The 16,165-nt window shown below is 38.7% G+C and overlaps 1 pseudogene across 1 annotated transcript in view; it reads left to right on the top strand.

The window, feature by feature from the left end:
* The first annotated feature begins 670 nt into the window (after positions 1 to 670).
* The window catches only part of LOC308551734 (eukaryotic translation initiation factor 2 subunit 2 pseudogene), a 102,123-nt pseudogene continuing 86,628 nt past the window's right edge, over positions 671 to 16,165 (top strand). The window contains exons 1-2 of the transcript in view: positions 671 to 798; positions 915 to 1,127. The product of the transcript in view is annotated as a eukaryotic translation initiation factor 2 subunit 2 pseudogene (transcript). The remainder of the gene's footprint in view (positions 799 to 914; positions 1,128 to 16,165) is intronic.

A 16,165-nucleotide genomic window follows, 5' to 3' on the forward strand; every position in this document is an offset into this window, starting at 1 on the left:
TTCAAATCTGCAAAACGGAAATCTGAACATTTAATGAAAATGGTATATTCCACCAGTGACAAAATATCTGGGTTCAAATCCTGACTGTGCCACTTATTAGCTGAATGATCTTAGATATTTTACTATTAGAAATAATGCTGTGGAGGAGTGGCATCAGCACAATGACTGCATAGGAAGTTTTACCCAGGCCCCTGCTGGCTCCAGTGGCCTCTGGTGACTCCCATGACACCAGGCCCCCAGCAGGCTCCCATGCTCGCCTTGGCACCTGCCTACTCCAGCAGCCCCAGGCACCTACCAGGCTCCAGGCAGCTTCACAGCAGAGCTCCTTGCATGCTTCGGGGAACACAGCTTCTGTCTCACCCTGGCATCTGCTGACTCTAGCAGCCAAAGGTAGCTTTCATGACACCAAGCTGCCAGTGGGCTTCCCAGAACCCAGGTCCCCATTACCTCTCCCTCAAGCCTAAGCAGCCTGGTGTAAAGAGAGACACCTTCATCATGGGAGATGGAGTGTAAAGTGAGTGCCCAACTTTAGCATAGATCACAGAGCTTGTTTGCCCCAATACTAGGCCAACTCCCACAGCCCTAGTTGGCTCCCTGCAGGCTCCAGTGGCTCTAGGTGGCTCCAGCAACCCAAAACAACCACCATGGCACTAGGCTCCTGGTGGACTCCATGAACCCAGACCTGCACCTGCCAGCTGCAGTGGCTTCTGGAAGCTCTTACCACTTCAGGCTCTCAGAGCGCCCCTGTAATCACATGTTTCCAGCACACATGGGTGCCAGCCAGCTCCTGCTTCCCAGGTGCGTCAGTGGCCAGTGTAGCTCCAAGCAGCTTATTTGGCTCCAAGATCCTACAGGGCTTCTGTTAACCCAGGCCCCTGATTCACTCCAGTGCCTGTTTGCTCCCTTGAACCCAGGCAGCTTCAGTGGCCCCAGGTTTATGGGCCACTCCAGTATAGGCTGACACATGTGGCACCAAACTCCCAGTGGACTCTCGTGAACCCCAACAGCAGCCAGCTTCTGTCACACCTGGTGGCTCCTGGTATATTCCAGAATCAGCCAACCCCCATGGCCTTAGGTGTATCCTGTGGCCTCAGGCTTCCAATCTATGCCCATGAACCCAGGTTCCGGTAAGGAACCTCTGACCCAGAGTCCCAATGGGGTCTAGCACCAGGCTAAGTATCACTATCCCAGGTTTTCAACCCACCCCAACACCAAGCTGTTCAGTGACTTAAGCGGCACGGACACCACCAGACTGCCCACCCAAAATCATTGGACAGGTTGCCTGATGAAGGGCTTTGCCTGCCAAAGACAATTAGTAAAGACTGGAAGTGGTAACTACATCTTCAAATACACAGACATCAACCCAAGACCACAAGAATTAGAAATAATCAGGGAAACATGGCACCACAAAAGGAAACTAATAAAATTCAGTAGGTGGGAAAGAATGGGTATGGGGGAAAGATTATAGTGAGTTCTAGTTTCTAAATAGGAAGATTTTCTTCCTGTGGTTTTTATAAAATATGAATTCTAAAATTTCCCATTACCCTATTTTATTTTAGGAGAAAGAATGACTTCGGGTAATGAAAAAATAAATGGGGCCGCAGCCCCCTCACACCACAGGACCTTTGCACATGCTATTCCCTCTGCCTTAGTCAGTGCCAGTTTCCTTACTTAGTTAACTCATACGCATATATTTGAATTCTTAATTTAAATATGACTTCCCCTGGGAAGTCTTCCTTAACCTCTCAGTCAAGGACATGTTTCAAAGTGCTATGTGGCTCTTTTTCCAGGACTTATTACACTTGCAATTTTAAATATATTTATCTGATTATTTGATTACTATTTGATACAAAGTAAATATTCAATTCACATTTAGTGAGTATATTACTGAATGAATGTGATCTTCAGAAAATATGAGCTATAACAAATCAATTTGCCTGAGTTTTTTTAGCAATAAATACAGAAGGACTTTCATACATAGAGAATTATACTATTCAAATTACCACTCTAGAACTCCTTTTTGAGAAATTCCTTCAACATTTATAATGTGTATTTTTAATTTATTCATTCTTAGAGAATAAAAATGAGTCTTGGAAATAGCAAAAGTTATCATTTGCCTATTGTGCCTTAGAGAAGCCCAAAGTATTAGAAAGATGGCTACACAAGCAGAGTATCACCATTTGGGTCTCAAACTGAGCCATGTTCTTAAAACGAAACTTATGTTCTTATGTGGCTTATAACCAGCTCCTGAAGACAATTAGGAAAGGAGTTATACACATGATTAAATATTCCCACCAGGCTCCCCAAGTTCCTGGTTCTGTCCTTCAAAAACCTTATTTTCTTAGTGTTACATCTACTATATTTATCTGCTTCATTTGGGATCCAGGAAATAAATGAATGGTGAATATTAACATTTATGACAATTCTCTATATTTTGTTGATGTATTTGGAAACCTATAGTCCCTCCTATACTACCAACACCAACATCATTGTTCCTGACCCGTGTATTCCTCAAGCTACTCCAGCTTAGGAGTGATGATAGGATGACAGTAATAGTCATAAAGCATGGCTCTGTCTCTGTCCATTCTGTAGAAATGACAAACAGTCTCCTTCAGACGGCTTCCAATATTTCTGGGAACACACAGAGGGTATTTCCCATGTGCTCTTTAGCTACCCTATAGCATTCAGGATTCCCTTCCCCTCTCCCTTCCTCACCTGCTCTAACTCTCCTTGACAAGATATGCTGTTCCACTAGTGCCAAAAAATTAACAGCTATGCTGTTGATGCTCAGGAAAGGGGTTACTGATGCTGCCTGACAGAAGCATTGCTTCCCGGTTCAGTGTCTATGCATATCTGCATTGAGTCTGCCACTGTCCACTTTAAAGGGCACTGATATCTACAAGGGCACTGGCTCCATTGCTGCTGAAACCACTGATCTGTTCTTCCATTTCTGCTGGAGTCACTGGCACCACCACTGGTGACACAGCATTCTCAGCTACCTAGATTGGAATGAAAACAGTCCTTTTAGCTTTTACTTAATGTCATTGCAGCCTCTCAGGCTGTCTCAGGCAGGAGTCCAGATAGTCTGGGCCAATGGACAACCTGAGTTACAGTGCATGTACTGGGTTCAGAAACCCTCTCCTCTTGAACCATGGTGCACTGTTCTTTTAACCAAGCAAGGGTACCTCTCACTTCTTTTCAGTTAAGGTGCATTCTAACTTTGGGAGGTGATGGATATGTTTATGGCATAGATTGTGGCCATAGTTTTACCAATGTATGCTTATTTCCAAACTCATTAGGTTGTATACATTAAATATGCACAGCTTTTTGTATGTCAGTTCTGCATCAGTAAAGTGGTTCAAAAAATTAAATAAATAAAGTCCATTCTATCCCACAGTTCCTTTCAAATAAGCCATTTGATGGGCACATTCTACCAGGCGTGCTGTCCTGCCCAGATATACATAAATTCTCGGGGGGGGGGGGGGCGGGAATGTAGGCTTAAGCAAATATTTCTGCTACATATCTAGAGTTACATAGTGTCATCAAAAAGTTATTTTGGACCTGTGGAAGGAGGAGGGAAAGTATCCGATTAGTGAAATATATTTAACTATATATCTTTCAACATAAAACTTTAGTTTGGGGATGAGGGTGTTAATATAAGCAGTACTATAGGTTCTGGGGCCAAGGGAAAAAATGGTAGGTGATTTATAGGTGATAAAATTGAGGGGGAAAAGCAATTGAAAGAGCATTTATATAAATTCACTAAATTTCTCTTTTATTTTTCTCAGCTTTTATCTATTTAATTATACTCATTCATTATAAAAGAATGTAAGTCATTACATTAAAATTGTTATATTGAATAACTTGTTATGGCTGTGCTAAAATAAAATCTAAAGATACTAATAATAATAATAATACTTAATATTTATCTAGCCAGCACATACTACTTGCTAAGCATTATGATGTATGTGTGGATTATTTTGTTTTACTTTTACAAACCTTTGAGATAACTTCTATGTTCATTGTCATGTTACAGATGAGGAAACTGAGCCTTAGAAAAAAAATAAGTAACCTTTACTGGGACACAAATCTGGTAACAAAGAAGCCAGAAATCGAACACAGACAGACCACAGAGCCTATGCTTGTAACAGCCTCCCCCTTAAAGTTACTGAATACTACTGAGGCCTGAGGTGCAAGAGCAAAAGGTGAAGAGCTCTTACCTGATGAGCTAGAATGGGTGAAGTTCACATTTCCATTGTCCTGTGAAGGTGGGTTACCTTGTTACAGACTGATGTTTCCACTGGAGACAACTACAAAAAACATATTGAAAAATTATCTGAAGTAAGAAAACAATCCCATTTATAATTGCATCAAAAAGAATAACATACCTAGGAATAAAGTTAATGATGGAGGTAAAAGACCTATACTTTAAAAATTATAAAACAATGAAGAAAGGAATTGAAGAAGATACAAATAAATGGAAGCACATACTGAGCTGATGGATAGGAATAATCAACATTATTAAAATGTTCATGCAACACAAAACAACCTATAGATTCAATGTGATCCACTTCAAAATACCAATGGCATTTTTCACAGAACTAGAACAAATAATCCAAAAATTTATATGTAACCACAAAAGACCAAGAAGAGCCACAGCAATCTTGAGAAAGAATAAAGTTGGAGGTAACATGCTACCTGATATCAAACTATACTACAAGGCCATAGCAATCAAAACAGAAAGGTACTGGCATAAAAACAGGCATACAGATCAATGGAAAATAATAGAGAGCCCAGAAATAAACCCATGATGATATGGTCAGTTAATCTATGACAAACAAGGAAAGAATATACAATAGAATGAAGACAGTCCCTTCAATAAATGGTGTTGGGAAAATGACAGATACATGCAAAAGAATAAAACTGGATCACCTTCTTACACCATATATAAGAATAAACACAAAACAAGTTAATGACTTAAATGTAAGAGTGCAAACCATAAAAATCCTAGAAGAAAACATAGGCAGTAAACTCTTTGACATTGCTCTTAGCAATATTTTTTTCTGATATCTCTCCATGGGCAAGGGAAACAAAAAATGAACAAATGAGACTGCATCAAACTAAAAAGTTTTTGCACAGCGAAGGAAATGAAACTAAAAGACAACCTACTGATTGGGAGAAGCTATTTGCCAATGGTACATCCAATAGGGGGTTAATATCCAAAATATATAAGAAACTCATACAATCTAACAGCAAAAAACCACACACAATATGATTTTTTAAATGGGCAGAGGACCTGAATAAACATTTCTCTAAAGACGACATACACATGACCAACAGACATATGAAAAGATGCTCAATAACACTAATCATCAGAAAAATGCAAATTAAGCTATCGTTCATTTTAATAATGTTCATAAGGTTTAAAACTCCAAAGAACATGATCTTGATTAATAAGAGAGTTCCTAAATAAAATATATGTCCATACAGTGAAATAATATGCAGTAATAAAGTATAACTATAATACTGTCATGGAAGAACATACAAGACATATTAAGCGACTTGCACAACACATAAGCATATATAGAATGCCATTTATGTTTTTCAAAAAAACCCACAAAACAATACCATATACAATTGGTTCTGTTATCATGTTTGTTTTTAAAATAACTTGTTATAGCACAACTGATAATTAGTAAACTATTTTAGCATCACACAATGTTCATGATCGCTTAAGTACAATTTCATCCATGAGAAACTAGGTAAAACCACAATGAGATATCACCTAACCTGTCAGAATGGCTAACATCAATAAATCAACAAACAACAAGTGCTGGAGAGGATGTGGAGAAAAGGGAACCCTAGTGCACTGGTGGTGGGAATGCAGGTTGGTGCAGCCACTGTGGAAAACAGTGCAGAGGGTCCTCAAAAAATTAAAAATGGAACCAGTTTATGACCCAGCCATTCCACTTTTGGAAATATATTCGAAGAAACCCAAAACACTAATTTGTGGGGAGCCGGCTGGCTGCCCCTCCTGAATAGTCTCCCTGGCAGGGTGCTGCCCTGGAGTCTCTCCAGGGGCTCGCCGACCCTAGCGTCGCCTTAGAGAGAAATCTCTGGCACGTTGACCCGCAGGGTGGGTCGGCAGAGCTAGCACCTCTGCCTGGTAGGGTGCTGCCCTGGAGTCTCTCCAGGGGCTCGCCGACCCTAGCGTCGCCTTAGAGAGAAATCTCTGGCACGTTGACCCGCAGGGTGGGTCGGCAGAGCTAGCACCTCTGCCTGGTAGGGTGCTGCCCTGGAGTCTCTCCAGGGGCTCGCCGACCCTAGCGTCGCCTTAGAGAGAAATCTCTGGCACGTTGACCCGCAGGGTGGGTCGGCAGAGCTAGCACCTCTGCCTCCTGTAGCTTAGTTAAGATTACATAGTGTCCTTTGCTTTAGGGAGTAGAAACCCTGCACAAAGACCTTGACTTGGAGACAGAGTGTCTAGACAAACAAGAATGTTTGTGCAGAGCAGGAACTGGGTAAAAGGTCACTGTTTTGGGTATTGTGGTCTGGGTGCACTATAAAAAGCTTGTAATCAATAAACTCGGCGCGCAGCCCGGCTCAGCTCAGCTCAGCTCTGCCTTGGCTGTAGCCCTCCCGATCCCATCCTTTTCTATGAGTCTTTCTTTTCTAATCCTCACCCCCTCAATCAGGTCCTCGTTCGCCTGCCGGCTGGCCCCGGCACTAATTCAAAATTATATATGCACCCCTATGTTCATTGCAGTATTATTTACAATGGCCAAGATATGGAAGCAACCCAAGTGCCCATCAATAGATGAATGGATAAAAAGGCTGTGTTACATATATACAATGGAATACTACTCAGCCATGGAAAAGAATGAAACCTTACCATCTGTGACAGCATGGATGGACGTAGAGGGTATTATGCTAAGTGAAATAAGTCAGTCAGAGAAAGACAGATACCATATGATTTCACTTATATGTGGAATCTAAAGATCAATATAAAAGATCAAACAAAACAGAAACAGACTTATAGATACAGAGAACAGACTGATAGTTGCCAGAGGGCAGGGGGTTTAGGAGACTTGGAGAAAAGGGTGAAGGGATTGAGAAGTACAGGTTGGTAGTTACAAAATAGTCATGGGGATGTAGAGTACAGCATAGGAATTATAGTCACTAATATTATAATAACTATGTATGGTGCCAGGTGGACACTGGAAATACCAGGAGGGAAACACTTTGTAGAGTATATGATTGTCTAACCACTATGCTACACACCTGAAACTAATACAAATAATATTCAATGTAAACTGTAATTGAAAAGTAAAGTTTACAAAAAGGAAAAAGAGATTTAAAATGAAAAATAAAATAAAAAGGGAAAATATGTTTGCTTCTAATCATGAGATCTGTGATATCTGCATTAAAAGCCTTGATCTTCAAAGTGTCAACTAAATTCACAGTGTTATAGTCTTCTCAATACTTAGGAAATAAACATGTAGTTGGACCATTTGCTATATATCAAGTGGTTGTTTTGAGCTAAAGGTACTCAAAGGTGCTTTGGCTACCACTATCAATTGGGAATATTAAAGAAAATATAGAATATAAAGAAGTGGAAAGTTATACTTTGAACTCTCCATAGGCCCAGCACACAGCCCAGTAACAAAGTAAATACATTTCCAAGGCATTCAAAGTCAATAATTCAGCTCATGTTTTCCCTCTGTTCAGCCTAGTCTGCAACTTTGCCATCTGGCTTCTACTTAATCATCAACAAAACACCTCAGAGGAGGTTTTACACTTAATTACTACTTGCATTTTGATTAGAGAACTGTAGTTAAGAAGTGAAAAAGCAGAGAGGAATTGTAGGTAACAACTGATCACACCACCCCAAACCATCTGGGAGAGCTCTTCTAGTCTGTTTCAGGTAGTTACCTGACAGTTACCAGTGTGTTTCCATAGTTCCTCCCCCTCCTCTGTCTCCACTGGGACAGGGCAAAAGGGCAGAAATGCTAACCCCCTGTGTTGAACCTCCACAACACATGGATTTTTCTAATAGCCCCATTTACTTCTTAAGAGACTCACCCTAGTTTTGAGTACTCTTTTCTCCAAGAGTACCCTGGGAAACCCTTGGTGCCAGGGAAATAGAGCCAGCCTACTGGTCACCAGCTCAACATTCCAGCTTTAGTGTTTGTGTTTGGGTCTAAGACCAAATAAAGCTGCCCTCACGGTGCCACAACTTCAGAGCCCAGACCAGCCCCAGATGCCTATGCAGAGAGAACAAGGGCAGGAAGTCTGGAATCAAATGAGATAATGTATTGACATTTGTTTCAAAAAGTATAAAGTACTTTACAAAGTAATTTATTTCTATAATGAACACACAGATTCTTCCAGATAACGTGCAACATATGCTAATCAAACCATGAAAGAACTTAGCTAAACATGTGTGTACTTAGGTTTTTGTAATCTGTTCTCATTACAGATTCACAGAAAATCAGAGACCAGCTCATTACTATAGAAACATGCTCTGTGGATGAACAACATTGGCATCACTGTGGATCTTGTTATAAATGCAGAATTACAGGCCCCACCTGAAACCTACTATATGAAAGTCCCAGAAGTACTGCTTAACCTAATGGATATCTTTAGAGACCATCTGTCCTAGTGCTTCTCAGACTTTAACATGTGTATGAACTACCTGGGTACTTGTAAAAATTCAGTTACTGGCTGCCCAGTAGGTTTGGGGTAGGGACTGGCATCTTCCATAGGAGCACTATTCAATATTCAAGAAGGTCTTTTATGTTAGCTAACACTGTATGGTAAAACACACACACACACACACAACACCTTCAAGTTGGTACCTCTCTGAGAAGTATCTTTTTTTTAGCCCTTGGATAAGCTTGCTTTGGGGATGTGCTTGAGAGAAAACACCCAGGCAACCTCCCAGTGACCATACTTTATGACAGAATTTAGACTCACAAATAGATAGTTGTAATTTTGCACATTCTAAAACACCCCAAGTAGTGTGAAATTTTCTGTCTATTCAGTGTATTTATCCATAGTTTTACCAATAGGAATAACAGATCCTGGAGGGGAAAATATCTGATTTGGGTGCTTAGGCAGACCACAGTGTAATTAGCTGACGGACCACTGGCTGGAGCTCAAACCTTTAACATTGTTACGATTTTTACCATATTCTAACTGTGCTCTTTTCATTTCCTTTATCATAAATAATCTTGGAAGAGATCCAAAAGCATTTAAGAACACTGGACTCAAGAAAAAACACATAGTATTCTATATGGATAATACGCTCACAGTAAGAGCAATTTAAGACCTAATCTTCCAAAATTTCGAATTAAGCCTTCTCATCCAAGCTGGCCACACTGTCACACTGGGTAGGTCAGCGGTCAATAGCAAATAAACTTTGGCTATAATACAAAGATTCCTGTAGGCAGCAAGAGAAGCCCAATAATTTGGTCCCTGTTATTTTGATGCTAGATAACTAAGGTTATCAATTGCCCTAAATATCTCCATAAAACTGAACAGTCTATAGCAGGTAATATTCATTCATGTAATTGATAGATTGTTTCCATCTATGAGGGCAACACAAATACACATCTAAGAAGCCAATATATGTAGATAGCTAGAGATTTTTGGTACACAGGACTATACTCCAACCAATTGAGTCATCCGGCCACGGCTAATTCATTCTTTATTGTGTTGCTATTGTTATTATATAGGGGGGGGGGAAAGTAGGTTTACAGTTAGCTGTTTGTATGAAAAATAATACAAAAATTAATAAATAATAGTACAAGAATAAACTGTGTTTTGTGTATTCACAACTATAACCCTACTTTTGCCTCACCCTGTATTCTAAACTTATACACCATAGCCCAGAGTGGAATGAGGCAAACCAACGCCTCCAAAGTTAGCTCTCACAGAGATCCATGAGAAAAGGTTACCTTCTTGAATGTTAGCTCATGACACTTCCTAAAAATTAAAGATTTCTTAGGGCTTTAAAAAATTGTGATTTATGCTAATGGATCTGAGGTGTTTTTGAGGGGATGATAAAAATGCCCTAAATTTTATTGTGATGATTTTTGCACAACTCTTGAATATACTAAAATCCACTGAATGGTATACTTTTAATGGATGAATTATATGATATGTGAATTATATATCAGTAAAGTTATTACTTATTTTAAAATTGTTATTCAAACATCTTCAATAATGTATCTATATATACAATGCCACAATTTCAAATCTCTTAAAGGAGAGTCTTTCCTAAAGCATATTTTGAAAGTAATTGAGAATAAAAATATTATGTGTTATCACTTATTTCATAGATAATTAAAATATGTTGAAATTAACTTTGAGAAAACTCATTAGAATGTAATATCTACATAGGAATAGATCCCTTAAGGTTTCTATCCCCAGGAGTAACAAGGTATGAAGCAGCTCAGTTGAAATTAATTGACAGCCCGGCCGAGCGTGGCTTAGCGGTTGAGCGTTGACCTAGGATCCAGGCAATCGGGGTTCGATTCCTGGTCAGGGCACATGCCTGGGTTGTGGGCTCGATCAATGACTCTCATCATTGATGTTTCTATCTCTCTCTCCCTTTCCTTTCCTCTCTCTGAAATCAATAAAGATATATTTTTTAAAAATACTATCTAAAGGGTATTTTTTAAAAAAAGAAATTAATTGACAGATCATAGCTTTTAGTCAGAATTTTGAAAGTTATTTCATAGACCATAGAATATTGGAGCTTGAAAGGGCCTTAAGAAGTCTAATCCAATCCTTTCATTTTCCAATGAAAAAACTTAGGGGAGAAAATAGAGAAGTGACTTGTTAAAGGAAATATACATAAATTAATGATTGAATAATACTAGAACACAGGTTTCCAGACTTTTGATCTGAGACTCCTGCTAGGGAGATGGATCTCAGCAACACAAAGCCAGAAAGCTTCTATTATACTACGGTCATAAAATCAAAGCAAAGATGTGCTCCCTGCCCACGTCTGTACTCTTATCTCATGTTGCTCTTCTCCTGCTCACCATTCTCATCTCTCTGGCCTTCGTTCTATTCCTCTTGCATAACATAGAACTTTTTCTTTTCCCTTGTTGTTCCCTCTGACCAGAAAGCTCTTCCTCCAGATGAATCTCCATAACTGGCTCATATCTAATGCACAGATCTGGTTAAGTGACAATGCTTTAGAGAGGACTTTTCTCAATACCCTATTTAAAGTAGCCATCTCCCACCACCATGAGCGGATCCATCTCCCTAGCAGGAGGTTGTTATCATCATTATCCTGTTTGGACATTTAAAATTAATGTAGCTTTCCACCACTAGACTATAGCTTTATCAGAGTTCCTGGCACATAGTAGCTGCTTAATATATACTTGTCAAAGGAACAAATAAATCTCTGAAATACTTCCTGAGCAGGCTCACTATTGTCTAGTAACTAAATACTGAAATGCCCTACTTTCATTTCTCAGGAACCAAGAAAAGCCTAACCAGAATGTATCATGAGCACCACAGCTTGACCAGGTTGCCCTACCTGAGGTATCCAGGAATAAAAAAGATTTAGAGGGTTAAGCTAAATGAAAGTCCTTAGAGAATCAAGCTTGATACATAAGTTGATGTTGACAACTCTGTAGGGCAGGAAGAGCATAAAAATGGGAAACAACATCAAGAATCAGTAATAATCCAGAAAGATGTGTGGTAGTTCCTATGTAAAGGCTGAAAACAGGGTTTAACTTTATTGGTTTGGGGGCATGTAGTGTGTGAATAGGTAGGACTAAATTAAAGCTAGATGGTCAAGGCTTAAATGAATCATAATTTTAAAAAATTCATTTCCCTCCAAACTCTCACAGTAGACTGATTGGCATTATGAAATTCTGTTAAATTTAAGGACACCAGTTATGGATACTCCTTACCTTTGGCAGCAGTTTGACTATAAAAGTTCCATGGGAGAGATACCATATTTTATTCATCACAGCCCCTGGCACTGTGCTATGCACATAGTAGATGCTGAATAAATATTTGCTAATTGAATAAACAATTCAATGAATGGACTGTTGTTCAGCAGGAGCAACCAAGGCAGTACTCTAACATGTGCATGGGGAAGATGCAGAGTATAAGTTGAGTCAATCTTTGGAAAGATTTTTCCTTCTTTAAAGGTCAAGTTATATTCTAGTATATTTGGACACTGTATGCTAGCTGTGACTCATTCCTTGGCCTGCACCATCTTTGGGTGTCTGCCCTCCTTTTCCATCTGAGTCTCTTTCAATCTTTCTATCCAGTTTTCTAAGAGGGTGTGGGACTTCCTCACTCAAAAGTATTTTGCTTCCTGGAGAAGGCAAAGAGGACTATATATAAATGATCCATAGACTTAACTAAGCTATGAAAGTAAACACTAGTTGTCCTTAAGAACAGTGAATATCAAATTTGAAATAATACATAGCCCTTTAAAGGCCTGTCTGTGTTATAATGATGAAATAAATATTCTCATTCTCCCTTGCTCGCTCTCTCTCCTCCCTCCCTCCCTCTCAATTCTGAAACCCTGAGACACACCTAACAAAAAAATTACTATCCTTTGGAAGTAGTGATAGAGTTAGATTGTTTTTACTTACCCCCAGCATTAGGGGAAGTAAGAAAGTACTTATTTTAATCTATTTTCTTAAGATAGATCAGGTATGGCTCTCTTCCTGTATGCAAGTAAGTTTTTGGAATGAATTCAAAAGGACTGAGAATTCACACTGGTTACAGACACAACTCAAAACAGCCTTTAGGCCTTGATGGCCATTAAAAGGAGCAGTCCACTGGTAGGAATGGTGTGAAGAAGTATGCTAGCATGTGAGAAAGGAGAAAGGAAGATAATATATATTTATTGAGCAGCTACTATGAGAAAGCTTCACATGTTATCATACTCAATCTTCACAAATACTCAATGCTGTAGTTACCACTGTTACTTCCATTATACAGATAAGAAACTGATGTTTAAAAAAGTTAATGTGGGACTTCAATTTTCAGCCAAGATGGAATAACAAGAATGGGAGGGCTTTACATTCCCACTTAAAACAACCACAAAAACAAAAAGAGGCTAAATACATGAACAAACAGTTTTTAAAACACTATTAATCAATGAAGGACAGCAATAAGTGGGAGATGGGAATCAAATACAGTGAGCCCTGTGATTGTCCCAACTGACTATCTTAAGGTATTTTCTGAGCTATGTATACAGAGGGGGAATTGAGGCAAAGGCAGTAGACTTCGTGGGTTAAAGAGATGCAGCTGTAAGCCTGGAGAAGCTAATAAAGCTAGAGCTTATAGAACAGGCTACGAAAGAAGAGAGAGCTGCACAGAGAACTCTGGAGATCTACAGAGGGCTTCCCTTAAGGATTCAGCAGAGTAGTTATTAGTACGTGTATAAGGAAACTAACCAAGGCTGGAAGAGAGCCATCTGAAAAAAAAGAAAAAACTCTTTGCTGCTCACACAGGGCTGGAAATAGTATCTGTCCCCACCATCCAGACTGGAAAAACTCGTAATTCATGAGCACTGGGCAGAGTACATAGAAGGGTCATTCCTCAGTAGTGTTTAACAAATAGCCCTAGCTTAAACACCACTCCAAAACCAGCTAACAAATAAAAGCAAAACCTGAAAGGATAAAAATATTTCCAAGTAAATTAACTGCATCATAGAACAAGACTCAGGAATATTTATAGAAATACAATAATATCCAGCAGCCATCAAGGTGAAATCACAATGTCTGGCATGAAATCAAAGATTTATAGGCATGTAAAAAGGCAGAAAACATGATCCATAATGAGGAGATAAATCAATTGAAACTGACCCAGAAGTGACATATATGCTAGAATTAGCAGAGGACACTAAAACATTTTTATAGCTGAATTTTATATGCTCAAAAAGCTAAGTAGAAAAACAGGTGATATTTAAAAAGACCCACATCAAACTTCTAGAGATAAAAACTCCAATGATTGAAATGAAAAATACACTGATGTGATTAGCAAGATTATACATTGCAAAAGAAAGATTATTTGAATTAAAGGCACAGCAATAGAAACTACCCCAAAGGAAACACAGAGAGTAAAAACAAGAAAAAAAAATTAAAAATCAGAGCTATGAGATAGATTAATTGGCTTAATATCCATGTTTGAAGTCATAAAAAAAAAAGGGGAGAGAGAGATGAGTGGCAGGGGAAAAAAGTATTTGAAGAAATATTTGCTGAAAAAATTCCAAAATTGGTAAAAACTACAAATTCACAGATGCAATAAATTCTATAAACTCCAAGCACAAGAAACATGAACACTACACCGAGGCATATTATGATCAAATTGTTCAAGACCAATCATAAAGAGAAAATCTTAAAAGCAGCCAGAGAAAAGGGACTTGTTATATACAAAGTAACAAAGAAAAAAAACAAGGAAAAGAAATTGTGTAGCAGTATCTTTAGACTATTGAAAGAAAAAAATCTATCTACCTAGAATTCTACACCTGGAAAGAATGTTTTGAAAAAGGAAGGCAAATAGTGCAGTGAGGGCCAGGGAGGGGGGAGAGGGTATGGGGTGGAGGAGGTCAATAAAAGGGGACACCTGTAATACTTCCAACGATAAAGATAATTTTTTTAAAAGAAAGGCAAATAAAGATACTTTCAGGCATACAAAAACTGCAATTATTTATCACCAAGAGCCCCGCACTATAATAACAGTTAGAGGACCTCCCTTAGGCAGAAGGAAAACCATACCAGATGGAAATCTGAATCTACACAAAAGAATGAAGAGCATAGGAAATAGGAAATAGGAAATACGGGGAGGGAGAGGGAGAGATCTGCTAAAGATAACTGACAGTTTAAACAAAAGTAATAACGATGTATTGTAGAGTTCAAAACATGCATAAAAGTAAAATGCATAGCGACAATAACCTAAATGCTAGGAGAAGAGAAATGGAGGTATACTCTTGAAAAAAATTTTTAATATATATAAAACAATATAATATCTCTTAAAGGAAGACTGTGATAAGTCAAGGATGTAAACCATAAGTCTCAAAAGTACCACTACATAACAAAACAGAGTCAATAAGCCAAGAAAGAGAGATGAAAAGAAAAATAAAAAAGCATTCAATTGATCAAAAGAGAACAGAAAATAAGGGAAAAGGAAACAAAGAACAGATGGAGCAAATACAAAACAAATAAGATGATAAACTCAAATCCGACAGTACCAATAATCACATTAAATATAAATAATCTAACATTTAAAGGCACAGATTGTCAGATTGGATTAAAAAGCAAGATCCAACTAGAGGCTGCTTACAAGAAACACACCTTAAATATAAAAAATATTTAAAAATATGTTAAAAGGATTGAAAAAGATAGTTCATGTTAACACTACTCTCCCCCCAAAAAAACCTAGAGTGGCTATATTAATATTAGACAACATAGATTACAGGATAAAACAGGACAGAGAGCTTCATTTATTTGCTCAAGGTCACATACCTTATAGTATTTTTACCCAGAATTCAAGCCCTCATCTGTTTTATTTCAGAGACTACTCTTAGCATCATATTATATAATAGGACAACTTTTGTTAACTGCTTCTTGGAGACCTATAATTGAACACTGTTAAGAATCTCTCTCTCTCTCTCTCTCTCTCTCTCTCTCTCTCTCTCTCTCTCCCCACACACACACACACACACACACATATACACATACATACATACATACATACATACACAGGTCCAAAGAACACCCAGTTGGGGTCAGAGGAGAAATAATATGGACTCTGTTTCTGATTACCTGTATAAGCATGAGTACATTTAACTTCTTTAGACTACAGTGATCTCTTTCATCAAATTAGGATCTTGGATCATACCGTTCCCAAGTACATATGTGCAGCCATTGCCAAGACAGAATTTGACCCCAGTCTAACACTTATCTTCCCAATAGCACAGGACTTGGCACCAGATACTCACAAGACATTATGCAGGAGGCTGTACTACGTAAGAGGTTCTTAGGAATCCAGAATACTGGAAGATGGGGTGGGAGCTGGTGAAGCACTGGAGGGATTCAGGGGTCTGGAGATGAAATTGGAAAAGGTAAAGTTTATGGTCTTGGAAAGGGTCCTGCTAAGGTTGTACTGGAGTGATGCTCAA

The sequence above is a fragment of the Miniopterus schreibersii genome (assembly GCF_964146895.1).
Source record: "Miniopterus schreibersii genome assembly, chromosome: X".
NCBI classification, from domain to species: domain Eukaryota; kingdom Metazoa; phylum Chordata; class Mammalia; order Chiroptera; family Miniopteridae; genus Miniopterus; species Miniopterus schreibersii.